Genomic DNA, 16046 nt, shown 5'->3' with positions numbered 1-16046 from the left:
ATTTCTAACTTCATTATTAGGTTTAAGAGATAGAGTCTCAAGGTGACTGATAACACTTTTTCTTTGTTTCTGTGGGCCACAGACAATGATTTCAGTTTAGCTGGAGAAAATTGTTTTGCATCCACACACTGATCTGTTCGATGCAGCGACACAATGTATCTACAGGCCCGTGTTCTCCTGCTGTCAGTGACACGTAGACCTGAATGTCATCTGCATAGTTGGGGTAAGACACATTATAGCTGCGTATCAGCTGGCCTAATGGAAGCATGTACAGATTGAACAGCATGGGTCCCAGGATTGACCCCTGGGGAACCCCACAGGTCATAGCCATTTGGTCTGAGACACAGTTACCAATTTCAACAAAATATATCATGTCCTCCAGATAGGACTTGAACCAGTTTAAAGCATGACCAGAGATTCCCACCCAGTCTTCTAACCTCTGTAATAAGATCGCACGGTCAACTGTGTCAAAGGCAGCACTCAGGTCCAGCAGAACTAAGACTGTGACTCTACTTGCATCTGTGTTCAGGCGGATGTCATTTGTCACCTTGATCAGAGCTGTCTCAGTGCTGTGGTGGGGCCTAAAGCCTGATTGGAAAGTATCAAAAGCATTGTTAGACAGGAGAAAGTCACTAAGCTGTTGGTATACAACTTTTTCTAGGACTTTGCCTAAGAATGGCAGGTTTGATATGGGCCGGTAGTTGTTCAGGACTGTGGCATCAAGATTGCTCTTCTTTAGAAGGGGCTTAATGACAGCGGTTTTTAAGGCCTTTGGAAATGTTAAGAGCCAAACCAGTAACTACCACTGCACCATTGAATGAATTTCACTGTATCCTATAGGCTATGTTGGGCCGCAGTTTCTGATAAGCACAACTCTCTGAGATAATTAGACCAGTTTATCACTTTTGATTGAATCAAGGACACCAGCTCTGCATAGCAGGGCAGAGGGTGATCTGCCCACTGCCTTATAGATGATGAAATCTAGCCATTTGGGTAACGCTTTCTTTTACAGTCCCCTAATTACCCAGTATTTACCCAGTAAATACATGGTAACACAAAAGTGTTACTAGGTAATTACCTATGGTAATAAGAAGGTAAGTACAATGAAACTATGGTGTATTTACCTGGTAAGTATATGATAAATTATAGTGTATTATTGGGTTATAAGATGGTAATAAGCAGGTAGCAATGGTCCCCTAATTACTAGCTATTTACCCAGTAAATATATGGTACCAAAAATGTGTTACTAGGTATTAACCACTGTAATAAGAAGGTAAGTGCAATGAAACCATGGCCAAAATACTGGGAATTTACCCAGTGAATTATAAAGCGTTATTGGTAATAACTACTGGTAATAAGTTGGTAAATACAGTGAATCTACGGCTGAAATACTAGGTATTTATCTGTAAATTATATTGTATTATTGGGAAATTACCACTGTAATGAGAAGGTAAGTACAGAGAAAGTGTGGCTGAAATGCCAGGTATTTATTAAGTAAATATATAGTTAATTGTATTGTGTTATTGTGTAATTACCACTAAAATTGTAAGGTAAATAAAAAGAAATTATGGATGTATTTCCCTGTTATATGTATGGTAAATTAAGATCCTTCCCTTTGCCAATGAATAAACACAAACGTGTACCATGTAGGTTCAGATATATTACTCTGTAATACATGATAATTTACTCGGTAAGTAAACTAAAACTGTACTGTAAAAGAAAGCCGTGTTTGTTTCCATGTAATAACCATGTTCTTACATATATAATTTGTAATAGATAACTCACCTCACTGGCAAATAAACACAAACTTGTACCATGTAGGTTCAGATATATTACTCTGTAATACATGATAATTTACTCGGTAAGTAAACTAAAACTGTACTGTAAAAGAAAGCCGTGTTTGTTTCCATGTAATAACCATATTCTTACATGTATAATTTGTAATAGATAACTGACTAGTCAATAAACAGAAACTTGTACCATGTAGGCTCTGATACATTACTATGTAAATTATAATTTAGGTTAGTAAACTGAAACTGGATGCAAAGGTAAGGAAAGTTTAATTCTGGAACTTAAAAATAATAACAATAATAAAAACTCAAAGTGCATTAAGACTGACTGCCGTGGTAATTCTGACCCTACTAATCTGAGGTTAAACATTAACACTATAACATCACTTTAACAAATCAGTGCAAACAACAATATGGCACATATTGGAAGTGTAAACAACAGTATACAACATTGTGGCATACAACAGATGTGTGGCCGCTCACTTCCTAAATTTATATTTTATGGGAAGCAGCTCAGATTCCTTTTTCATTCTCTTAATTTTTTCCTCAAGAGGTTTGTTGATGTCTATGAAGTTCATGCAGGTTTTTGCAAAGCTGGCAACAGTGTCTCCTTCTGTGAACACCGGCAGTGGTCCAAAATCCTCAACCTCTGAGGCAATCATGATATTTGCAATGACAGCAGACAATGCAATTGTATTTCTGTCCACATCCAGAGATTTGCAGCTGAGATTGAGGCTCCTGGTGCGCCTAAACCCTTTCAGGACAGCCCGGTATCTGTGGACAACCTCCTCTGGACTCTGAACTATCAAGACAGATCATAAAATAAAAATACAGATGAACGTTATATCAGCATTACACAAATATATTGATAAGCCTGATTGTACATAACAGGGCATTCTAGAGTTAGACACTTATAAACCAAAGCCAACTAGTGGTCCATCACCACCTGTAATACTGTGCTGGCTCATTCTGTCTTCTTCACTGTCCCATTAGTACTATTATTGATACCACGTTCGTCGCCCTCTGGCACAGAAACACCTCCAATATCTTTCTGTCCGTATCCATCAGGAGAACGAGCCCAGTACAAATGTTTTGGTCAAAATCCTCACTTTAGGTCCACCAAAGGCATGAATATGCAGCGTAAATGTTGCCGCATCGAAATAACACGACGTTTCTTTGCGTAATTAATTATTTCCATCCACACGAAATGCCATCAAACATCCTGTTTTCTGTGTTTATTTGAAAGCCGCGCGCGTTCATCCCCCTCAATAAACATGTCCCGTTTCAGCAGTCAGGTTGCTGGGTGATTTCTACAACAGCTTCAGCCAATGATGGCCAGGCCCTGCGTAAAGCGCTTCCCCTCGCTCCATTGCATTTCTTTCCTATTGGTCAACGGAGCCCAGCTCAAAGAGAGGCTTCCTTCAAGCCATGAGGAAAAGGCTCATACGTCGTTTTTCCTGCAGAATAATCTACAGTGATCGTTTAAGAAAAAGTGCAGTTTGCAGGCGTTCCTTCAGGCAAATCACCAGGAATGCTAAGGGGTTAAGGCAGTTATGATACTTTATTGTGTCATAATGATAATGATTACACTTGACACTTTTTTTGTTATCACCCTGTGAGTGAAATGAAAGGCTTGAAATCACAAATGACCGACCAAGGGGAAAAATACAATCAACAAAAGGAAAAAAAAACATAATAATAATAACAGTAATAATAGTAATAATAATAATAATGCACTCTCATTCAAAACTATTCATTAATAATTAAAAAAAATATATATTGAATCATCCCCCCTCCCCAAACTCTGCACTGTGCTGCGTTGCTCACCTAACACAAGAGGTGAGAGTCTCAGGAGGGGAAGATGGGGGCGCCACGAATACACAACCCCCCCCCCCCGCAACCCCCTCTCGATCTTTTTTTTTTTTTTTTACATTTTTTAAAAACTTTTTTTTAACTTTTTTTTTTCACTCCCCCGCGATGCCACCCCGGGCGCATGCCCGGTCTGCCCGCCCCTAGGACCGCCCCTGGTGACTGATGAAAGATTGGTGCTTAGTCACAGTTTTTTTCACAAGCAATGCTCTTATTGTGAAGTATTTCCATTGTTGCAGTCAGTGCGTTGACTTGATTCAGAGACCAAGTGAAAAGCCCGGTAAAATCACCACGAGGCGAAGGCACAAGAAGAGGAGAAGGTTGCGTCAATGTCCATCGCGAGTTTCGAATCTGGTAAAGATTAAGTTGATACATTTTTAAGTCATTATTGTAAAGGCAACGCAATCAGCGGAGTGGGCCCTATTTAATTATAAAAATGTATAATTATGTTTTTTCACAGTATTTTTTCAAGTATTATATTACAAATGCATTTAATGTTACACCCGTCATGTTTTAATTTTTTTTTTCAGTAAAATGACGTTGACAAGAAAATGTCTACAGAAGACGGCACAAGGCGGCAAAAACTTGATAAGATGGCTCCAGTAGAAGAGGCTGTTGGCAAGAAAAAAACGATTTGTCCTGCCTGCAACAACCTGCATGAACTTCATAGACACCAACAAACCTCTTGGGGAAAAAATTAAGAGAATGAAAAAGGAATCTGAGCTGCTTCCCATAAAATATAAATTTAGGAAGTGAGTGGCCACACATCTGTTGTATGCCACAATGTTGTATACTGTTGTTTACACTTCCAATATGTGCCATATTGTTGTTTGCACTGATTTGTTAAAGTGATGTTATAGTGTTAATGTTTAACCTCAGATTAGTAGGGTCAGAATTACCACGGCAGTCAGTCTTAATGCACTTTGAGTTTTTATTATTGTTATTATTTTTAAGTTCCAGAATTAAACTTTCCTTACCTTTGCATCCAGTTTCAGTTTACTAACCTAAATTATAATTTACATAGTAATGTATCAGAGCCTACATGGTACAAGTTTCTGTTTATTGGCTAGTCAGTTATCTATTACAAATTATACATGTAAGAATATGGTTATTACATGGAAACAAACACGGCTTTCTTTTACAGTACAGTTTTAGTTTACTTACCGAGTAAATTATCATGTATTACAGAGTAATATATCTGAACCTACATGGTACAAGTTTGTGTTTATTTGCCAGTGAGGTGAGTTATCTATTACAAATTATATATGTAAGAACATGGTTATTACATGGAAACAAACACGGCTTTCTTTTACAGTACAGTTTTAGTTTACTTACCGAGTAAATTATCATGTATTACAGAGTAATATATCTGAACCTACATGGTACAAGTTTGTGTTTATTCATTGGCAAAGGGAAGGATCTTAATTTACCATACATATAACAGGGAAATACATCCATAATTTCTTTTTATTTACCTTACAATTTCAGTGGTAATTACACAATAACACAATACAATTAACTATATATTTACTTAATAAATACCTGGCATTTCAGCCACACTTTCTCTGTACTTACCTTCTCATTACAGTGGTAATTTCCCAATAATACAATATAATTTACAGATAAATACCTAGTATTTCAGCCGTAGATTCACTGTATTTACCAACTTATTACCAGTAGTTATTACCAATAACGCTTTATAATTCACTGGGTAAATTCCCAGTATTTTGGCCATGGTTTCATTGCACTTACCTTCTTATTACAGTGGTTAATACCTAGTAACACATTTTTGGTACCATATATTTACTGGGTAAATAGCTAGTAATTAGGGGACCATAGCTACCTGCTTATTACCATCTTATAACCCAATAATACACTATAATTTATCATATACTTACCAGGTAAATACAGCATAGTTTCATTGTACTTACCTTCTTATTACCATAGGTAATTACCTAGTAACACTTTTGTGTTACCATGTATTTACTGGGTAAATACTGGGTAATTAGGGGACTGTAAAAGAAAGCGTTACCACCTGTGCTTCTGTTAGGAAATTTTCAGCGGTGCCCACTCTTGTAGCCCCAAGCATCGCATCCTCAGTTACAGTTAACGTCTGCACCCAGATGTTTGGTCCCATTTATGCCAGCTGCAGAAACTTCCAAATACTGCAGAGTCATTTGACGTGGAACTGATTGCAGTTCAAACACTTTCCCATTATGCTAAAAAAACACCTAACCTAATGCCAAAGTTCTTTTTTTTTTTTACCTCAATAAAAGGCACACAATGTATGAGCAGCTTCCTCACATTCCACCATTTTTGAGCAGTCAGTTGACAGGGCCTCCTGGGAGTGGGTCCTTAAAAAGAAAGAAGCTCATAGAAGTATGTAAAATGTCAAATTTAAATTTAAAACAAGAAGAGATAATGTGTTTTTTGATATCAAAACACATAAATCTAAACTATTGTACTCTGAAATAAGCTTTAAATTTCTCTTTTAGAGAAAGTTCATTGCTTTATAGTGCAACAAATTTAGCCTACGTCGGTTTAGTGTGGTTTTGGCACATCTAATGAAGCCAACATGAGTTAGAAATGCAACTTTTAAAGGCAACAGAAGATTGAAGACTGAAGGATAGAGAGTGGTAAATCTAAATAGCTTGCAAAGAATGTGTGTCTGGGTTGTGTCATACTTTAGCGAAAGCTATGCAGCACTCTTATAAAGTGTAGATGCAATCCAGATACACTGCCAAAGTTTCCTTAAATGTAATTTTAGCCAATACAATGTTGACTAAAGGCCAAAGAGTAAATTGCGATGAAATGTATTGTTTATGTCTGGCTGTCCCAAAGCCAGAGGGAAAATTCATAACTCAATATGGATACATGTACAGTGGAACTGCAGCTAGGATTGAGCTGCAGCTTGAATTGGCCAATTAATCGGTCAACTGTCATCGTCCCAGTATATGTATGCATGAGAGTTGAATTGCGTTAATAACCAAAGTATGTCCGACATAGTGGACGATGGGAGAAAATGTTTTTAAAACATTTTGCTCCTTCTAACTTTCACTAAGACGTAGTCTTAATGGACAGTCACTCTGACATGTTTAGCCTTTTGATTAAAGAAACAGAAAAAAACATGTGAAGCAGCTGTTTGTCTTAATTCCATTCTCATTCTCTGAGAATGGAATTAATTAAACCCCGGCCACAGTTTAGTATGACTTTGACTGGGTTATCTAGTTTAAACAGTAAAATCTTTGTTTCAGTCTTATTCCTTATTCCCTCACAGGCAAAAATTGCTCATTATAAAGTTTTTCATCAGTAGACACATTTCGGCATCACTGAAGTCTGAGGCCCTTTTCACATGTTGTTTGCAGCTTATTGACAAAAAAGAGATGTCCTCGTAAACCCATCTTTGTTCCTCCTTGGGAATTCACACATGCCAGACACTGGCATTATGGAATCAGCTGAGTGGCAACAGCGTCATTGATTAGATTGGCGAGTTCTGCGATGCTGGTTCGCTTGTTGCACCTCTGTTACTGCCTCTCTTGCCTGATCAGTGGTGGATCAACTATGGACATCCATGCCGGTTCTGTACTTTCACACATGAAACTGATACGCAGTAAAGATGCATCAGTCCAGGCTTGAGAGGCATGTGTTAAAAAAGCCCTTTAGTCATGTTCATTCCATTAGAACACCAGCATCAGCACTGACATCTTAACTCATCTTAATGTCATTTCTTTATACGAGGTGTGTCAGTTTTCTTTGTGGACAGGAACTTGAAAAAAGAAGTATGAATTAAAAAAAAAGAAATACCTGCAACAAACATGAATAGCACTTAACGTTCTTAAACACACACATAGTAATGCACTGCATTTTGCCGTGTAATTACACTGTATATCAAGCCTTCATCGCATCGCATTTTTAGACTTGTGCCTTCAAAGCATAGCTCTTTATATGCATCTGCTTCTTAATTACTCTAAATCTCCAAATAGTAGTCATTTGGATATATATCTTCATCAGGTCATTTAACTTTTTGTGATGAATGGGTCCCTCTGTTTGAGAGAGTCCTACACACCCCAGCATTCTGTTCTTCTGAGCAAGAAAAGTAATGCAATACACTGAAGTCAGTGCCTAAAAATCTGCAGATATTTTAATTGTTAACATGTTTCTCTTGCTCAAGGCACCATTTTATGAGAAATCAAACTTAACCAGAATTACAAAAGAAAAAAAGAACTGTTAAATTTTAGTTTGCTCTGCAGTCTGAATTGGCACAAAAGATGAGAAGAGAAGTGTTAAGATGTGACACGTTTTCTTTGAAAAGGAGCAAGGTATGTGTTTCGTGTAGCACAATCACACCCCGCGATGTGAAATATTGTTTGAAAATATTGTTTTTCCTCTGTGATGTTTAATTGTTCCTCAGCTGATTCCTTTTTTTCCACTCTTGTTCCCACTACTAATTAGCAATGGAATTTAACTGCTGATGGCTTTAGTGCAGGATCAGAACACACCCAGCCATTACAAAAAACCCAGGGACCCATAATGTGGTGCGGACTTGGCCACTAAAAGCCACGGGTTGGAGAGAAAGGAGAGGAGAGCAGAGCTGCTGACTGTTACTTTTGGTTGCTCTCTGAATTTTTTGGTCATGGCTCTTCTCGCCTCTTGCCTGACATGAGAGACTTCTTTCACCCCACTTTGAAATTTTTTTCTCTTTGCTTCCTCTGCTCTCTGGCTTTTTGTCTCACCGTCTGTGTTTTCTCTCGACCTCTTGTCTCACCTCCTTCTTCATCCCTCCATCCTCTCTGGCACAGTTGCGCTCTTCCCCCGTCCCCTCTCTTGCCACAATAAGACCTAATATGAACTTTTGACAGGAGCTGGGATCTTTGTTTTATTGCCAGTGTTTCTGTGAATACCCTCGTAAATCTAATGCTGTAATGCCTTTGAAACGCCTTCCAGTCCTCCCAACTATACACGCACACAGACACACACATACCCCCTCCACACACACACTTTTTCTCACTTTTTTTCACTTAAAGCCAAACACATGCACAATCGCACACACAGACGTGTGAATGAGGGCTTTGAGGTTGTTTGTGTTCACATCAGATACAGCAGCCCCAATGTTTGTTTGCAATTTCCACTGGCTCCGGTCCAGTCCACCAAACCCATGGGAATTTGTGGATCAGCATCTTCTCAAAAAGCTCCTGGGCGTCAGAGTGTAAAAACTGAGCACAGAAAGAGTGCAGTGAGTGCAGGGATGTCGTTATTTTAATGTGGGATTTCTGATGCATTCTGAGCACACCCCTTTATGGTGGAGTTTGATAGGGGAAAAGTCAGAACAAGACAAGTGGTGATATAATTTAAGAGGCACACAAAATAACCATCTCATATAAAGATCTTAATGCAATACCCTTCGTCTTACTTTCTTGCCTTGTATTTATTCAACGTAGAATAAAGCTGAAATAAACAGCCTGTACGTCGCTGTTAACAAGTGTTGGGTTTTTTCACACTGCTCTACTTCACCTCATGAGACATTGTTGAGAATACTGCCTGCAGGGTTTTTTGTAATGAGAATGTTGCGTTGTGCAATGTACCTGGAGCTAGTTTTATGCACAAGCGATATTCTTACCGCACTGGTGTCAAAGTGTAATGCATTTTCCCCAGAAACAGCGGCAGTGTGAAAGCACAACATTTGAGTGAGAACAGGTGGAGTTTTTGTATCGGTGTCATCGCTCAGTATGCTTCCGCACTCATTCTCAAACTTACCACAGAACCACACGAGCACCTACAGTAGGAAACAGTCGCACATTATATATGCTTGATCTAAAAGTGGACATTATTGCTGCTTGTGACTTTACATAAATAAAACATATACAGTGGTGTAAAGGTCTTAGGTGTACAATACCTATCCTGGGGGAAGACTTTAATAAAGTTTTGGTATTTTGCAGAAGCCAGTGGGTTCAAAGAAGATAAAAAAAAATAAAAAATCTCCTGTGGTACGTGTTTTGTTGTCATTTATAACCTGGGAGCAGAAATCTGAAACTGTGCGTGTAATTGGAGTTGTACTTTTATGTAAACACAGTTGCTGTTCCTTACAGGCGTGGAAAAGTGAGATCCAGTGAGAAGCAGCACCAAGTCTAGACAAGACTGTCAGGGTAAGTGTTACATTTTCTTTTTATTGTCTTGTATACAATTCATGCCTGTGTGTGCACTTCACTCTGATCCCACTTCACTTTCTCTCCCTCCCCTGCCCTGATTTTTTTCCTCTTATTGTCTGTGTCTCCATCTCTCTCTGTTTATGTGCTCTTACAGCTGATTGCATAAATAATGTACAACATGTAAATCCTCAGCAGCTGCTTGCCATTTGCCCTTCTTGTTCCTCCCGTCTTTCTCTCAGGTTGACATGGGAGGATTTTTCTCAACCTTGTCACCTCCTCCCTCCTCCTCTTTTCTTGTTGATGTGCCTGAGGTTAAGCTCTTTTTCTCTATCTGTCTCCTCTCTTTCTCTCTAATTACACTATTCTCAGTTCCAGCCCTGTGCCTTCCCATGGGTTTGTTATGTCCTTATGTAAGGACTGGCTGAATGGCATTTTTTATCTTGTAAGGTTGGGAATTTCAAGTTCACACTGTTTGTTGTTGATGAGGAAATGTGTCTCTGCGTTTTTCCATGAACCATTTTTTATCATGAGGTTTCAAATCTACACAAACAAGATAACTAACCAAATGGGGACAGATCACAATTCTGCACAGCAGCAGCTGTGGCCATGTGAAACCTTTCTGTCACCCCAGGCCTCAAATATTGAAAAAAGAATGACAAATTCAAATTGTGCTAACAAATTAGTTTTTCCTCTTTTCTTCTTTCGTTCCCTCAATCAGCTCCCTTGGTAGGACTCTAAGCATGTTTTTTTAAAGCATACGTAAAGCAATTACATGTTGCAAAGAAGAAAAAACGAGGGGTTCCACACAAAAAAATCTATCAGAAAGAAACGCACAAGGCTACATTCAAAGTATAAAGAGAGGAAAAGAAGCTTTACCTTTGGCTCTGTTAAATAATTTCCTTTTCCCTATTCACTTTCCATTGTTCAAAGCCTGGGCCGATCTCTCCAATATTACTCCTAATCTGACTTCAAAGGATTGCAGTCATGTTAAGACATTTTTTAATTGTGATAAGGAATATGCTGTCATGCTTAAACCCTTCTCCTGTGTTCGTCTGGTCAGAACCCATAAATACTGGGGCCTTTTTATTCATTGGCAATTAAAATTAGAATTGGTCACATTTTTCACTGTCAGCCATTTCCTTTGCACACAAAGACATGTGAGGGCCACACACAGAGACACAAGCAAAGCCAGATCCTGCCTTGTATGCACATGCAGAGGCACCTACATGCTGATTTTGTTAACGTCAGCTAGATTTAAAACAGCCTTTCCTTTGGCCATTAGTACCTCTGCAAAACAAAACTGCTTTAAGACTTTGTCTGGCAGGGCTGTTGACTCACCACGGGCTTCCCTGTTGTTCCTATGACACATGAGATGCAGGCTGCGCCTTGCTGTCCAGAGATAACATGATTCTTCAGTGAATCATTTGCACTCCAGTGCTTTTGGTAGAGAAGGCTCTCAAGGTTTAGATTCAGGCAAAGAATTTTGAGACAGAAGAGCAGAAAGATGTCATGGCAAGCACATGTTCAGAGGCCCTAAAGACATGGAAAAAAAAAACTATTTGTTTCCCCTACAAACCTTTATGAATGAGACCATCTTAAAAGGTTCTTCACAAATGAGTAGATGGAAAAAGAAGAGCAAACATGTGTGTGCTGCCATGTCAAGTCACATGATCAGTTTAATCTCTGTGCTTCCAGTGGGTAGCATAATTTCATTCAAGCAAGAACATGCATTCCAACAAATCAGAAGCCATTTTATTTACACAATATGAAGTGTTATAGGTAAATGGGTTCAATGTGAATAGTCAGTGGGAAGGAGCTGTAGGCGGATATATATGGTAAATGGTAAACTGTACTCGACCACTCAAGGCACTTACACACAACATCCCACATTCACTCATTCACTCACCCCCTTATACAGCACGTCTTGGTCCATATATGCTAGGCTTTCTTCTACACGTTCAAACACATACACCAATGGACGCATAGGTAGGCGACATGGGGCTCAGTGTCTTTCCCAAGGATGCTTCGGCATGGAAGCTTGGTAGGGAACTGATCTTCCTCCCGAGCTACAGCCATATCTACAGGTGCAGATAGGGCAACTCTGTCAACTTATCTGTTGTCTGTCAGGATATGAGAGCCATGTTTAAAGAGAGACAATTACAACTATCATTATACTTCAGATACGGTCTCTCAGAAAACCCCTCCAATGCATGGATTTATTACAGCCCAGTCTCACAAGAAAACATCTTGTTGGTATGTTGTCCACATCTCCTAAATATAGTCGTGTTAGTATGTCACAGTAAAGGCAAAGAAACTGTAAGATGGTAATATTTTTTCAATTCTTTTTGGAAGGGAGGAATGCAAGTGATGTGTGAAATCTAAAAAACACATGCCTATGCTTAGGTTTTAATAAATACAAAACCTAAACATAGGCGTGTTTTTTTTTGGTAACTTCAACCACATTTTTATTAGTATCTAAACCTAATCATGTATTTTCCATGTCTGACCCACCACGACTAACAAAGTCAAAAAGTGAAAAGTCATTGGACAACATCAGTGTCAAACTCAATACTCTCGCATGACAGCCTGTGGTGGATTTGCACTATTCAAAACCTGCTGGCTCCTCAAAAGTAATTTTGAACATCCATCATTTGTGCAATATCACATTTGTAATGGTGTCACGCATTGCAATATGTAGCCATTATGCATTGTGGTGTGAGACTGCATTGATTTATCAAGTCACAAGTGCTCTGTGCATTAGCTTAAGAGCTTGGTCAGAGATCCTCAGTAAACAAAAACTTCTCCATTGATCTTACTGCCTAGAACGAAACCTGAGAAAACACACAATTAATTAAACATTTTTGAACAAGCTTAACAGAAATTCCATGTAGAGTGATTCCTTTCACAGTGAAATCGTGGTGTCCTCCTCTCTCATAAAGCCTCAGTTTCACAACATGTTTCACTGCATATTTGACCAATGCAGTCACTAGTAGTTATGATGTCCTTGTTGTTGTCATGTCATGACAAACCATAGGCAACAGCCATGTGAGCAACTACTCCTCCACACCTGTGTTGCCGGGAACTGAGGTTATGACAAATTGAAGCTCCTGGAACTTGGAAAACAGTGGAAATAAAAACAGGACTTTGGACAACGGGTACAAGTGAAGGTAGGGGTCAATAAGTGGAAAATACCTGTTTGTGCCTCTGCAGTCAGACAGACGGCTCTGTGCTTCACTGCTGTTGTTTTCGTATTCTACCGCAGCCTAAACTCTCGCTGCAGTCAGTCAGGATTGTTGAAATGCTGCAAACTGTTCAGACTGAGTTCCTCACTGACAGCGCGAAGATAGGGATTTGTTTCTAAGTTAAGAGAATAGTGACGCCGACTAGAATTGGCGACGAAAGGAGGGATGAAACTTGACATCAGTTTGTTCTACATCATGCCGGCTCAATGCGGCGTGCCTTTTACAGTATGGTGGGTCTGTTTGTTTCAACTGACATGGTCACATTGGCTCAATGCTGGTTTAGCAGTCTGTGTCGAGCATATGCAAGCCCAGCTTTCTGAGTGTTTATGTGCGTTCATGTCTGTGCTTGTGCAACATTTGCTTGCCAGTGTGTGACTGTGCTTCTGCCCCTATGTGCCTCCATGACCTGATTGTGAGTCTGCAGTTTATGTCATCATGCAGTGAGTGAGGGCTGTGAATGTTGGTTTGAGTATGTTTTTTTTTCCTTTTCTTCTTGTTGCTGTGCAGCGTGGCCTCATTACCCAGGTGTTTACCCCTAACCACAGGAAGCCCATGTCAGTGAAGACTGTCTGCCGGCAAACATTGCCTGAGGGAAAGAAAGACAGACAGGGAGGAAAAGTGAGGGAGGGCTGGTAAAGGCACAGGAATCATAGAAAGGCTCACCATCCATCTGTCTACAGTGGCTGGCAGAGGTTTGGGCCATCTTGGCTGAAATTTCTTTTATTTTTCATAGTTAAGTCGGTAAAAGATGAACTAATCTCCAAAATTTATGTTACAACATTTCAAAATTGCAAACAAGATTAGTTTGTTATTGTCGTTTTCACAGCACAAAATTTTGATGAGATTTGATTAGATTTAGTTTTTTTATGGTGAGGTTTCCTCGGAAATTAAATCAAGAAATGGCAGTGGAAGGGAAACAGTGAGAGTCCAGGTCTGAGATATTCGGAATATTTTTCAGGATAACTGCTTTCAGGATTGTTACAGAGATTAATTAAAAGTCCTGTTTGACTGCAGACGATATTCAGGAAGATTTAGCTCTCTCTCGAGTGGTTGAGTATTGTTCTGCTGTGCAGCTAAAGCTACAGTACACTAATATGTCTGTCATGGAAGAAATATTCAAAGATAAGCTGTATTTCGTCATCACCTCAATATTTGCAAATAAGCATACGAACAAACGGTTTTGGTTTTGGAAGCAAGTCGCGTGGACCAATTAACCTTTAGGTTGCAATGACCAAAGTTAAGGCTAAAGAAAAAGAGGAGCAGAATTTCATGAAAAGAATACCCTTCCAACTCTTGTGCTTGGACTTTAATCAGTCGCGCTTTGGACTTGAATTTCAGCCACTGGCACACAGAACATTCCACTAGTAGAGCAAAGAATAGATTCAATTGGACACCAGCCAATTCCGGGAGCAAATACCCCATCATCTGTAAAAAAAAAGATGAAGATGAAAGGAAGTTGGCGTGTACACAGGTGTACAATGGAATACTAATTTGAAATATATCTCAAAATTCCAAAAGGGCCTACCTCAAAAGATGCAAGCTGGAGTTTTACATACTGTAGACCTCAAGACGGCCCACACACAGAATCTATCTATCTATCTATCTATCTATCTATCTATCTATCTATCTATCTATCTATCTATCTATCTATCTATCTATCTATCTATCTATCTATCTATCTATCTATCTATCTATCTATCTTCCTGAATGTCTGTGTGGTTGTGCCGATCAAACCTTCCCTGGCAGGTCACTGAGTTCCTCCACTCCTTCACCAGTGAGGGGAGGGAGGAGGAGAGACGGGCAGGGAGGGAGGAGAGGAGACATACAAGCTGTTGACAGGGATTTATGAGCTGATAGTGTCAGACTGCAAGCACAACAACAGTCTCTCTGTCTTTGCCTGTCTGCTCGTGAGAGAGAGAGACAGACACTGACAGAAAGAATGGAGGGGGTGGTGGTGGAAGGAAAGTAAAGCAGCAAAACGAGCTGAAAATTAGATAGCATAACGCAGGAGAGAAAATGGGCAGGAAAGGAAGACAGTGAGTGAGGGGACGAGGCAGAATGGGGATGTAATTTAATTTGTTTAGTAGTTTTGTTCCCCCCTTGTTCTTGTCACTGCATCCACTTTTCTACAGGGCCCTTCTTCTCTTGCTCTCTTTCACTGCTCTCAGCATGATCTTTGTATGAAGTGACTTGGATTGTTTTGTTGATTGTTGACTGCTTTTATTTTTGCTTTCTTAGACTCATGTGAATCACTCGTGTTTGTGTTTTCCATATCAACCGAGGGCTATTGTTGGTCTCGCGTGACCACAGAGATGATGACTGTACGAAGATGGCAATGCATACATATACTGTACTGAACAATTACCATTTCTCCACTGTGTTGTTGTGTGACATCAATACCGTAGATAGCACTGAGGGTGTGTGTTTGATGAGGCTATTATAATGAACTGTGGACGCTTGTTAATTTCAAAGCCCAGTGCATGAATGAAATGACCAATGATAAACAATACCACATCAGACAATTGCCCTTTTGTTGTTGATCTGTGTTTATGTGTGAGTGTTCAGATATGTCACAGTGAGTCACTCCTGAAATGCTCACTGTTAGATGACACACCCTGATATAGCTGAACTGTCTGACATATGAGTGATACAGTCTGGTGGGTAATTTGGTCTAACTGCTGTTCTAAGCATAAATCTGTAATATCTGGCTCTATTTAGGTTTGATCACTTCCACAATATATTCCCTTTTACAAGCTCATTTGGTCGTGGGTTTTTTCCAGTGGAAGCTGTGGTTGTGCCGTTTTCCTCATCAGACTCCTGGAGCTCACCCCAGTTAATGCCCCAATTATCCTTTCCCTTCTAGTATATGAAAACATTTTGCACCATGGACTCGAAGACATAACTTATTTTTTACATTTGGGTACATTTCTTGTCTAAAAATAAACTGTACGTATGCATTTGATTTCTAATTCTGGGTATTGTGCAATAGTGTCTGAAAT

General features: G+C 39.4%; 1 long non-coding RNA gene across 1 annotated transcript in view; it reads left to right on the top strand.

Moving 5' to 3' along the window:
- LOC142380709 (uncharacterized) overlaps positions 1-16046 on the top strand; it is a 121733-nt gene that overhangs the window by 100444 nt on the left and 5243 nt on the right. Inside the window, exon 5 of the long non-coding RNA XR_012769866.1 lies at positions 9746-9802. This is a non-coding gene — a long non-coding RNA (uncharacterized LOC142380709). The remainder of the gene's footprint in view (positions 1-9745; positions 9803-16046) is intronic.

Source organism: Odontesthes bonariensis, chromosome 5, assembly GCF_027942865.1.
Source record: "Odontesthes bonariensis isolate fOdoBon6 chromosome 5, fOdoBon6.hap1, whole genome shotgun sequence".
NCBI classification, from domain to species: domain Eukaryota; kingdom Metazoa; phylum Chordata; class Actinopteri; order Atheriniformes; family Atherinopsidae; genus Odontesthes; species Odontesthes bonariensis.
The sequence above is the reverse complement of the archived record's forward strand: the minus strand, read 5'-3'. Positions and strand labels throughout refer to the sequence as shown.